This window comes from Nuphar pumila, chromosome 15, assembly GCF_984573655.1.
Source record: "Nuphar pumila chromosome 15, dmNupPumi1.hap1.1, whole genome shotgun sequence".
NCBI classification, from domain to species: domain Eukaryota; kingdom Viridiplantae; phylum Streptophyta; class Magnoliopsida; order Nymphaeales; family Nymphaeaceae; genus Nuphar; species Nuphar pumila.
Genome location: NC_143263.1, coordinates 85,155,289 through 85,168,884, shown reverse-complemented (window position 1 = coordinate 85,168,884; position 13,596 = coordinate 85,155,289). Strand labels below are relative to the sequence as shown.

The 13,596-nt window shown below is 37.8% G+C and overlaps 1 pseudogene; it reads left to right on the top strand.

Annotated features, from left to right (window-relative positions):
* Positions 1 to 691: 691 nt before the first annotated feature.
* LOC149815838 (serine/threonine-protein kinase D6PK pseudogene) lies at positions 692 to 5,701 on the top strand (annotated as a pseudogene).
* The last annotated feature ends 7,895 nt before the right edge of the window (positions 5,702 to 13,596 follow it).

Below are 13,596 nucleotides of genomic sequence, written 5' to 3'. Positions count from 1 at the left end.
TTTTTAAGGTTAGAACTTTAGAACTTATAATTCATTATGAATTCTTCACCGGTTCTGAACTGATCCTTGCCTAAAATCGTGTTTTTTTGTGTGTGTTAATAAGATCCCAAAAGGTTTTGCTACTGAGGGTCATTTTTTTTTTTGGGATAGTCCAAAGGAAAAAAACCCATCACTGAGCGGACATTAACTGGCCTTCGGTTGGTAAAACCCTTCAGGTCATTCCTGCTCACTGGAGGTACACCTAGCTTCAACCTTGCGGCAAGGGACGCCACCCATAGGTTTCAAACTTATGATGTCCTGCTCTAGTCCAGTCATGATGTAACAATATGTTTTTGTCTCCTGGACTCTTACTATCTGGGGTGAAGTTTTTTACTCCTTTGCTTAGCAGCACAATGATTGTTATGCTCTCTCACAAATCCATTTTCACAGTTTAAGGTGCTTCTCTCTATACATAAGCAGTGCAGTACGGGTCTTACTCCGGTTTTATTCCGTCAATGCAGAAACAGCATGCACATTGTTGATTGGTCTTCACCTGGAAAATGCTTGTTGACAGGGGTGCTCACTTTTGCAGGACAGCAAGAGTGGTCCTTTGGGGCATTAACACCTTGTATTTAGTATTGGAAGAAATTGCGAAGGGAGAACTTTAGCATATATATTTGAGGGAAGAGCAAAGGGAGATTATTAGTAGAGTATGGCAGCTGCAACTGATACAGATGTGGTTGAAGAGATGGATTCTCTGTGTCAATCCATGAGCACCTCATCTATTGAGGGTGGTAGCTTTAAGTGTGGGGATGCTAATGCTGGTGTCCCAATGAGTGGACCACTAAGCTCCAGTGTGAGTAGTATGGACCTCAGTTTCAAGAGCAGCCTTAGCAGTACAATCACCATTGGTACTAGCAGTGTGAAGAACAGCAGCTGCAGTAAGCTGAGTGATGGCCTGAAGATCAGTGAGGAGCCCATTTTTGAAGGGAAGAAGGTTCAACTTACAGGAGCTGCTGAAAGCTCTAAGGTTGCACATGTGGACTCCATGGATAGTGGAAAGGGCAACTTGAGCATGGAGAGCTATTGCAGCGTCGTATCTGATAGCAACGAGAGTGTAAGCGGAAGCTGTACGAGCTCGATCGGCATAGCAAATAAGCCCCATAAGGGTAATGACCTTGGATGGGATGCCATTCAGTATGTGAAGTCTAAGGATGGGCCATTGGGGTTGGGCCACTTTAGGCTGCTCAAGAAACTTGGCTTTGGAGACATTGGAAGTGTGTACCTGGCTGAATTGAGAGGAACTGGTTGCTTGTTTGCAATGAAGGTGATGGATAAGGGCTCTTTGGCAAGTAAGAAGAAGCTGTTGAGGGCGCAGACGGAGAGAGAGATCCTCTTGTCTTTGGACCATCCGTTCTTGCCAACTCTGTATTCACATTTTGAAACAGAGAAGTTCTCTTGCTTGGTGATGGAGTTCTGCAGTGGCGGCGACCTTCATATGCTTCGGCAGCGGCAGCCTGGAAGACACTTCTCGGAACATGCTGCACGGTAAATGTGACTTCGTTTGCCTCTGGTGATTAGTTTGTCATTGTGGTGCCTTTGCTTGATTAGTGCTTTTTTTGCTTTAGAAGGATTATAAGTTCATGAGATTTAATTCTTTGTGCTTCCTGTCACACATAAGTGCCTGGATGAGTAACTTATTGAATTTTCAGACCCAAAATGTTCCATAACTGCTGGACATGCCAACTAAATGTAGTTGATATCTGTTCTTAGATAATGTGAATTAGTCAAGCTTTATAAAAGCCTCAGATTCAGATGCTCTCTGTCTTAAAATGCAAAAATCCAAAGTTAAGACAGTTCGGGTATGTGAGGTATGGCATCTGTCTCTAGACATTCTGGGAATCATAGGCTCAACGAAAACATTTAATAACATAAAATATGTACATTTAATAAAAACTATTAGAATAAAGAGGTAATAATGTAGGGTAGGTTGCACATACAGGTATAAAAAATGATTCACTGTGACTATCTAGGAATTTGAAACAAGCAACTTGTGAGTTATATAAAAACTGTGAAATCAGATCTAACCTTTAATTATCAGTTATCAGCATCAGGAACAAAAATCAAATGAGAAAAATGGAAAAAGGGACTCTCTAACATATAATTTAATGATTTCTTTCTTAATCAAACTAGAAACTGCTAGACTAATTATGACAATGATACGATGGAGAAATAGATAAAACAAGTTGAGAACTCACCAGGAATACCTCTAAAGCAATTGGAGTATAGCAAATTATTCTAATATTTAGCTGACTGGTCATTGAGATGCCACTAGAACATGCTGAACTATGGAAATTTTAGAATATTATTGTCTTTTGAGCTCCAACTATTCGTTGAAAATCAGAAAACATGACTTCTTAAGCACTTTATCCAATTAGAGATTGCATAATCACATGAAGGTGCAGAGCTTTGTGATGAAATACTCCCAAGTTATACTATTTGAACAGATGATTAAAATCATTGGATAGGAAGCTGAGTTGATTTAGCACTTTATTGGATGAAATGTATTTAATGATGTGGATTCTGTTTTAGAGAATGTACGCACAGACAATCATGGGATTGAGGAAGTTAATGCAGGAAATTTCAGACGTGTCTCCTTGAAACATCAGCATGTTTCTTTGTTTGGAACATACATGAGATCATTACAAAATCTCAAGAATTTCCAATATTCATTTCCAAATTCCTATAGATGATGCAGTCATTATTAGTAATATCTTATATTAATTCCTCGACTTCAAATTTGCCAGTAATAGGAACTTCAATGACATTTCACATTCAAATATTGGATGTCACGAGATCCTTTTGTATAAATACTAAATGTTCTGTCTGGGTGATCCACCTGCTCTAACTTGGACTCAATCGAATTGGGATCTAATTAGCACTCCTGTATTCTTTTATTTATATGTGATCACACTCTGCTAAATTATATGTTTATAATGAGTGAACAGGCACTTCATTATGTTTCTGACCCAGGTTATCCTGTTTCACTATCTTTCTTCTATAAAGATACCTTTATCTTTAAGGCCAAACTAATTTTCTGTCCGTAAACAGTTCTTATGAGCACAATGCAAGCTTCTATTTCTGCCTTCCTAATATGGAGATGATTACACTGAATCAATCAGGAGCCATCTTGAGCTTGACACAAAGTGTGCCCAACTGCCATGTCCCTTTGAATTTCAATCTTTGGTATCATTTATTGTCTATTTTCATATGTTTTTTTTTTTGGGATTTGCTTCATTAATAATGCAGAAAGGAGCTGTGAAAATTTATGTACAGATGTATTATAGTCTCACCAAACACTGACAAAAAATTCTGTGCACTGTTTTTATATGCATGTATGTAGCATTATGCAAATAATGATGCTAATGCATGGGTAAATAAGATTTCAGGGGTCCATACAATTCATGATTTTGTCACTAGTCCAGATCTTTCAAGATTAATGATGAATAGCATTTACAGATAATATTACAAATTTCTAACCATTGTGGTAACAAGAAGAAGAAGAAGAAGAGAAGGCAATAGAGAGGTGTTCTTAGGAAAGATTTCAGTCAATTTCATTAGAACAAAGAAACCAGTATTAAAGGGTCGACCCCTCTTTTACAAACTTTTCTTGGTCTAAAGTTCCCCTATAACATATGTAAAATACAACACGTTATGTAGGCAAATCTGGACAGAGGTGTCTTCTATGGCTTTGACCTACCATAAATGCAAATAGCAATGTATTGCATGGCAGCTTTAACACTTTAACAACCATTAGGATCTCTTTATTTTTTCTAGGATGCAAAATAGGCGGAAAATAATACCTATAGTAGGACTGATAGGTTGCCCCAAAGGGGTTTGGCATAGTGGAATGGGACCTAGGCCTCTAGGCAGGTAGTCTAGGTTCAAATCCTATGTCACAGGGACTCTTCAACTAGGTGCCGCACCCGCATCGCACCCGCACCCGATGCGGTCAACCTGACCCTGGGTGCAGTCAACGCACCCAGGGTCATTTATGTCCAACTTTTGGACTTTATATATATATATATATATATATATATATATATATATATATATATATATATATATATATATATATATATATATATATATATATATATATATATATATATATAACTTTTTATATTTTTGCCGCACCCCCGCACCCAAGTTTTTTGAAAGTGCCGCACCAGCACCCGCACCCATGTGACAGTTCAAATCCCATGGGTGTCACCCCTTGCGCAAGCCGAAGTGTGGTGACTACCTGGGGGCAAGGGGTAAGATCACGGAGTTTTACACTGCCAGGAAAACGGCCGTAAGTTCGGCAGGCACAGCCAGCACGACTAGGTCTCTGATCCTGGGGGTGGTTATTTCTTTTATGGCCCCGAGTATGCCAATATTAGCACCTCTATCGTGTTCATATATTTTCATCCAAGTCTTGTCTTGGTTTCTTCTATGGACATTTTTGTAGCACTGACTTCAATTTTTGTGCAAGCAAAAGAGCTTTTTGTTCTTCAGACATGTGCCTACCATATTCGTCAGTAATACATGCACAGTTGAATCAATTCAGTTGACATGCTAAATCTGAAAAAGATTTAATTACTGTTGGCTTTATTGTTTGTATATCATGCATAAGTGACAAAATATTGCTGAACTGTTTCTAACTATTAACTACATTCTTTTCAGTTTCTATTATCAGTTCTTTCACTTAAATATCTACACGGCTATTGGTTTTGTTCTTTATGTATTAGCATGACTGACAAAAATATTGCTGACCTGCTTCTGACTTACACCTACATTTTTTTTCAGTTTCTATGCATCGGAAGTTCTTCTTGCACTTGAATATTTACACATGATGGGAGTTGTATATCGGGATCTAAAACCGGAAAATGTTTTGGTGAGAGAGGATGGCCATATCATGCTCTCAGACTTTGATTTGTCATTGAAGTGCTATGTAAGTCCCACCCTTGTAAAGTCTTCATCTATAGGTCCTGATCCCTCCAGGAGGATCCATGCATACTGCATTGAACCATCATGTGCAGTCACTGCATGTGTGCAGCCAGCATGTCTGCAACCATCTTGCTTTGCACCAAGCTTGTTCTCCTCTGCTAAAAAGAATAGAAAGTCTAGACATAAAGGTACATGTCTGAGCCATATACCTGCCCTTCCAGAGCTTATCGCAGAGCCAACAAGTGCACACTCAATGTCTTTTGTTGGAACTCATGAATATCTTGCACCTGAAATTATCAAAGGGGAAGGTCATGGCAGTGCAGTGGACTGGTGGACCTTTGGAATATTCTTGTATGAATTACTACATGGGAAGACACCTTTCAAGGGGTTGGGCAACCGTGCTACACTATTCAATGTGGTTGGGCAACCGCTTAAGTTTCCAGATTCTCCTTCTACCGGCTTTGCTGCTAAGGATTTAATAAGGGGCTTGCTTGTGAAAGATCCAGAACACAGGTTGGCATACAGGAGAGGAGCAACAGAAATCAAACAGCATGCATTCTTTGAGAGTGTCAACTGGGCTCTCATTCGCAGCACGTATCCTCCAGAGGTTCCTATGCCTGTGGACCTAAGTTTTGTTAAGAGTGCAGGTGCTCCACCAGTGCCTTCAGTGGGAAAAGAAGTTGCTGATTCAGAAAAGTCATCTGATTCTTACCTTGATTTTGAGTTTTTCTAGTTCAGTTTTGCTCTTGTGCAGGATCTGGAGATATCCTTGAATTCATCTGTGTTTATACGGATGGTTTCCACTTAATGAAAATTTTCCCAAGTTTGCTCTTTACTGTAAATTGGTTGGCTGCAATAATGCAGCCGTTTTGTTGCCTGTGATTTTCTTGTAAATTTGAAGTCAAAGCTCGTGTTTTTAAGATCCCTTTGCATTGTAGTCTTTTTCTTTTCATTCAGCAAAATGCGATGCTGCTCTATATAGGTTTAAATCAAGCAATGTACTTGAGTTCGGTGACTTATGGTGATTATATTCTGTTCACTTGGCAAATCTGGTGGTGATCCATATCATGTGTACCTGTAGAATCCATGTACTTTAAATCTGTAACTCTCACATACCTATAATCATGGGATTGACCTGCATGTAACCTCAAAAGTAGCATTTTGTCCTCGGGAAAATACATGTTTTCCACCATCAAGGATCTCCATATTTCATCAGAGCAACCACATTAGGGTCATCAATCAAGCTACTTCCATGGCTACCAAAGACTACCAGTCTCAAACATCTAGTAACGTCAGTAGTATGAATGATGTAGATCTTTCTATATCACCTTATTCCTTGCACCATTCTGATAATCCAGGTACCATTTTAGTTTCATTTCCCTTGAACCGTGACAATTACTCAACATGGAAGAGAGCCGTGAAAATGAAAACAAATTCATGGCCAGATCTTTGCCACAGCCGTGTTCTTCACCATACGAAACATAAGCCTGGGGTGATTGTATTGATATGATTCTATCTTGGCAGCTGAATGCTCGCATGGAAGATCTTGCCAACAGCATCATCTTTGCGGACACGGCTAGAGAGGTATGGCTCGATCTTAAGGAATGCTTTTCACAAGGCAATGCAACTAGAATATATCAATTGAAAAAATTGATTCACTGATACTATCAATCATCCCCCGCCTCTTATTTCACCACTCTTAACAGCTATTGGTATGAAGTAAGCTCTTATGCCATGATGCCTGAATGCACTTGTGGTGCATTTATTCTAGAAATTCAATAATGGCCAACAGGGTGTGAAGGTTTATCAATTTCTTATAGGGCTGAATGAATCGTTTATTGCTACTAGGAGTAAAATTTTTACTATGGATCCTTCGCCAAACATTAGCAAAGTATCTTCATTGGTTTTACAAGAAGAAAAACAAAGATCCTTGGGAACACTACATCCTGTCCCTATGGACTTGGCCGCACTTGCTGCAGAATCTGCGCACACAAAAAAGGAGGAAATATTTCTGTTGCACACAATTATGGACAAAGCCATCCACACCCTTAGGGTGTGTTTGCTTGACACGAAAGAGGGTGCCACGGCACCTCTTCTGCGGACTCTCTTTCCGCTGAAAAGGAATCGGACACCCTCCCCCCTCCCCCTCGGGAACCATTTTCGCTGAAAAGGGGTGTCCAGCGTTGATTTCGGGCTCCCTTTCCTCGTGGAAAGGGAACCCGGTGTTTGTTTTTGCCACTGTGGGCCTTGCAAAAACTCATCGACGGGCGTGCATTTCCGCGGAAAGCCCCAGCTTTCGGTGACAAGCAAACGCCCTCTTAAGGCGTGCTCGGCGCTGAGACAAGGAGAAATTTATCTGAGGTAAAAAGTCCCTAGGGTACCCCCAACGACTTTTTATCTGTCAATTTTTAGGATGAACACCCACCAAAACTGCAGAAAAACTGGAGGAAGTTATCACACAAGTTTGATGGAATCTCGTGGAGCCCACTAGAAGCCCAAAGTTTTTTTCTTGAGTGATTGGTCATTATAAATCTCAATATTTACTGTTCGGATTGAATCCAACCGATGATTGGTTATACACATGACCATAACTGCTTTTAGAGTGCAGGAGAGTAAGAGTAGACTTGGGGACTTTTGGGTTCTCTTTTATATTAGCCGTAGAGGACTCTGCTGCTGAGCCACTTTCAGTTGCCGACTGAGGTTCATTACCCATGTTAGCGGCACTTATTGGTGAGCGCCATTGTTTGCACACGGCTCCTATCTTTTTTTGACATATTATGTACTTTGCACATTCAATCCTGACCGTCCAACCAACCAGTTTCACTGGATGTGGGTAGATCCTAGTAATCGAGATGCATCAGTTGGACAGCTTAAATCAGCATAAAATCATTTGTATCAAGGATAAGACCGACCTTTTAGCAATAAATAACGGGCATGGAGTGTGGATCGGGTCAGATGTGCCTCTCACAGTGGCAGTGTTAGAGAAGCTTTGGATGTCATCTTACAAATGAACTAAACCCATCAATTAGTAAAGATTGATCATTTCAGGCCATTCATTTTAAACCACTCAAATGCCGTCCATCTGGAGCTAGCACGAACGGCATCGGAAAAAAAAGTGGAGCCCATGGGCATTTCGCTGGTGGTGGTTTGGATGCCATTCATTTTGAGATAAACATCTAAGGGAGCTATGATGGTATTGCCATTGTTAGTGAGAAATTTAACAACAGGGTTTTGAAATATTTTGAAAAGATTTTAGAAAATGATTCTCCTTTTTGTAATTCTCCTCTGTATAAAAGTAATGGGATTCACTCCCTTGGTATGAGATTGAGTATTTTCTTCTCAAATGGCAAGGGATGACGGGATCAAGGTTGAGATCTTGAGTCTTTATTGATTCTCCAATGTGAACCTATGCGATAAGCTTGGGTGGTAGACCCACTCGAGCGTAACTGTAATACTGCAAATTTTTGGAATTTTGAAATAAATAAGGTGAGATTAGTATGGCATATTTAGCATAATTAATTTGTTATTTTTTGATAAATTAATTAGCTATTAATTATCAATTAAATTGATGATTATTTATTGATAATATTTTGGGATTTGATTAAGTTATTTGACATTTAATTGAGATTTACGAGGTTTTTTAAACGTATTTGTGTTTGGATCTTGACAGGAGATCCAAGAGGATCAAGCCACATGAAATCCAGTTCAAAAATATTAGATTGGATCTATAGGCCACATGAAAATGATCTATTGGATCTTAAAATTATTTAGTTTGGATTTAGAGAAAGATCCAAATTAATAAGCCAATATAATAGGGATTCAAATTCATTTGATTAGACCCAACCCAAGTTAAAAAAAACTAAATTCGGATTTGAATCTAGGAGGGGATCAAAATTGATCAATCCACAGGATTGGAATTTGGATCCATTAAGTGAATCCAATCCAAATCAAGTTTGGACCTAGGAAAAGTCCAAAATGCTAAACCCACGGGGATTGGAATTGGATCCATTTAACGAACTCAATTCAAAATAAATAAATAATATATATATATATATATATATGGGTTGGATCTAGGAGGATCCAAATAATAGACGCCTTTTTCCACTTTAGATCGATCTAAAAGGGGGTTAACCCAAATGGATTTGGGTTGGGCCCGAACCCAAAACCTACCACATAGATTGGATCCAAGAGGATTCAGACAAAATCACCCCATAACCCAAATGAGTTGGGGTTGGATCCAACCCACCACCCATTTCAACCTACGTGGGTTGGATCCAATTTGATCCAACCGAGGGCCCATCACCCTCACCACCTCCGATCACAGCCACCCTACTCCACGGCCCTCCCTACCTCCTACAGGCCCTCTCTACTCCCCCTTACACAGTCCGCTGCCCCCTACTACCCTCTCTCTCCCATGGCTATTTAAACCCCGCAGTCTCTCTCTCTCTCTCTCTCTCTCTCTCTCTCTCTCTCTCTCTCTCTCTCTCTCTCTCTCTCTCTTCGACTGTGGGTCTGCGGGCACCACCACCGCCTCCTCTACTCTTTCCCTCTCTCTTCTATGTTTTTGATAGACTAGAGGGTCACCTACCCATGATTTTACTTGAGTTTTTAAGCCTTGTATGAATATCAAAATTTAACTTGATGATAACATCTCAAGTAAATTTTATGACTCATATGAATCCATTGAAATGTGTATACTAATAACATGAATTTGGAGTATAGTTAAATCTTGCATGACCCATAATCAAATGCATAACCAAGAAGATATTTTCTATGTCTAGATATGATAATATATCCATTCGACTTAAATGGTAACCATATAAATTTAGACGATGATCAAATTCGATATGATATACGTTTGGTTTTGAAATAAACTTGATACTTGTTTTGGTTGGCTTGATGAGAAAATCTCAAGTTGAGTTTGAATATAAATTAAATCCAATGAACTTGATCATAAATCTATATAGGGTTCTAAACTAATATTTTGAAGGTCCATGTGATCTTTGGTATGTCAAGTAGCATAGAATGTGTTAATAGCCTTTGACATAACCAGTGTGATGAGATAAAAAAATAATTTTTCATCTAGTTTGGGTCTAATTCATATCAATTTGGTTTTGATTAAAAGGACTTTTATTTTGTTCTAAAAAATAATACATGTAATGTTTTGCATTAAAAAAGTGAGAGCACAATTAAGTTTTATTTTTCTATGTCAATAATGATGATAAATAATCATCATATATTAAGCTACTTAAATGGTTTGTTGTATGAAAAAACTAATTGACTATCATAAGGCTAATGCATTGTGTGCAATATAAATTAGATACTTTAATCCATGATGATTTGGATATGGATATATATATCGATCCAAAATAATCAGAAAGTAATAAGTCATGATTAGAACATTTTTTGTAAATATGTGATGTACATATTAATTTAATGGTGATACTAGGTACTTACAAAAGTGTGAAAATACACATAATATATATTTACTTTGTTATTTTTAATGGTAAACATGGATAGTGAGAGTTTGGCTTACTAGTAAAATGGTATATCTATTTTGTTATAGATTCATGCAAGTGATGAATGTTTCTCACTAATGTATATTTAAGTGATATCTGTAAGTCAAAATATGACTTAGTATAGATTATTGTAATATTGATACAAGATGTCTGAAGGTCATGGAACAGTCATAAGAGACCGCACTTGACCAATTTATATATGAAGCTTCATAAAGAATTGATTATATGAGATAAGACAATATTATTGATATATGATATATGAGCAAAAGCATGATGAAACTTAACTATGGTGGTACTCTAGAAAAAGTATAGGTTTGTTTGTTCTATTAAAATTTAAAATGCATAAGTTTGATACATTATTTGCACTAAGGGTTGTGATAAGAAGATGATTGAAAGAATTTCATATATCTATGTGAGATAGACATGGCTTAAATAATGGTGGTAAAATGTTAACAAAAAGATCCCATGATGTCTTGAAAAAATCCAGTGTATTGAATAGTTCTCAAATCTTTAATATACATGTTAACATGAAAAATCACATATCTTGAAGATAATTATTCTCAAGATATTATGATTTTTTTATGCATAATATGACAAGTTTGAAATGAATATAAAATTTTATATGTCCATGAGAGAAACTTTGATGATGATTAGTATAACTTAAAAACTAATATTATAATTCTATAACATGTGAGTTATGTCTCATAATTAAATAATTAGCTATTTGTTTGGTGCATGGTATGAAAATGAAAAGCTGATAGCAAGTGAATTATTTACCTCCATGTGATATGAAAGTTGATTAAATAAGATAGAAAGCAAATGTCCTTTAAAACATGAGAGTTAGAGAAGACTCAAATATTTATGAATAAGTCTTACAAGAAACATATGAAAGAAATTGACATAATGTATGACTAGCATACGAGTAATAAAAGCCTTATGAGGTACTATAAAAAAATCCGCATAATGCATGACTAACATAAATGTAATATAAGTGTACCAAAGTAAAACTTGAAAGTAGAAGTAAGCTTGGTGATACAGAATAGCCTCTTATGGCCAAGTAGGAGATGCTAGGAATATATTGCCATAAAGTAACCATTAAGAATTGTCACTTCCAATGATTACATGTCTCTCAAGAATTACCAATAAATCCAAAGGTTACAACCCTTGAGTTGAAGAAGCATTTCTCCATTGGACATGTCCTAATCCAACCCCCTTTCAAGATTATATGTAGGGCCCTAGGGGCAGGTTCTACATATGATACAAATGAATAAAGTGCTAAGACTTACCTAATTTCTAGAATATAAAAACTGAAATTGAAATGCTAGAGGTTGTGAATCAAATATATGTTTGTGACAATTTGTGTACACACTTCGATTTAGGTCCACCCACTTTTACCAATTCTAACAGTGATTCCAAACAACACACTAAATGGTCTTACATTATTATTATTATTTCTTCTTATTGGGAACTACCAAAGACTTCCACTTCATGTCTTTGACATTTTCTAGCAAGGAACTTGAGACCTGATCTGAGACGTTAATGAAAGGGCCCATTTGTATAAAGTAAAAATGACCCATTTCCTTATGAAAATAGGTTGTTAGAAAACAATGCCTCCACAAAAAAGAAAAGAGGACTATGAGGCATACATTTTCCTTGCATGCTAGAAAAAACTTTTTTTCTGGAAAACACATGGGGTCAGGTTGTTTCATATGAAAGGATTGAAACTTTGAAGGATCCAAAAATGTAAAACCAAGGCATTATGGGAGATGTTGATCTGTAACGGCTACAATGGTCATGAGGCCTCAACCGTTGGAATTCATGTATTAACGAGTTAGTGGGTAACTCTATTTGATGCATGGGTTGTCAGGATAGTTGAGCTTCTTTCGGTTGAAATGGTAACCCAAGGGTGGTTATAAATAGAGCCCAAATGTAAAAGAAATACACACATCAAGAGTATAAACCCCTTTTTTATCCGCTTCTCTCAACTGCTCAACAAGCAAAATGTTTATATCTTTATTTCTACTGTAAATTAAAATTAAACACATCCAATTGAAAACACATGAAGATATGATGCAACAATTGCTAGCCACGTTTGAGAACTCTCAAATTCTTCAAAATCCCAAATCACAAACAGGAACATACAAGTTCCATATCCAATTCCCCACCCCTTGTTCAATGGGGGCCAGATCAGGTGCAATAACAATGCACAAATACAATGACACATCACCTGATCACCCTCCATCTGCTGCTTCAACAATATCATATTGCATTTGTGCAATGTGATTGCACCTTATCTCAATGCGAGTGAAAAGATTAGGTGCAATATGATTGCACAAATATTTGTATTTGTGCATTAAGCACCTCACCCTCATCTTGGGACAAACCTGTCAGTTGTGGGGCCCAAGGCCTAATAGACGACAATCAGGTTCTTAATGCACTATTTTTATGCCATGTGATTGCACCCGATCCGGACTTCACTTTAATCCTGTCACCACATTTGATAAATTCTGTAATTTTCCTTTGTCCTTCGTATGATGGCGGCCAAACCGAAGCAGGTTATATGTTGCCCCCTAGAACACGCAGGTGCGTGTTCTCGGGTTTGAATGAGCGCTACATATGTAATCATGTGGGGCTCATTTCCATGTGTGTGTCGGCATCACTTAGCATTGGAGTCTAGTGCATTTGCAAAGACTTAAGTATTCTTTCCCGACATTAGCGTCATAAAATGATGTTTCGAGAAAATGACAAAAATGTCTTCCCGCCATAAAGGGTTAAAATCATCATCGTTTTCACCCTAAGGAGTAAACTCCTCTGCTTTAACAGGAGCTCCTCACAATATGTCACCTAAACGTTTCGGATCACCCTTTGACGATGCACCATCTGCTGTAACAGGAACTCCGATTGACGATGCACCCTTTGTCGTCGTTTGTTGTTGTCGGAGCATCTTTTGTCGCTTTTTGCTGTCGTCGGAGCATCTTTTGTCATCGTCTGTTGTCGTCGAAGCACCTTTTACCGTTGTCGTCATCTATTATCGTCAGAGCACCCTTTGTCATCGTTTGTTCGTGATAAATAGTTGAACTACCAAAAAAGCAGCATTTTGTCTATTGTT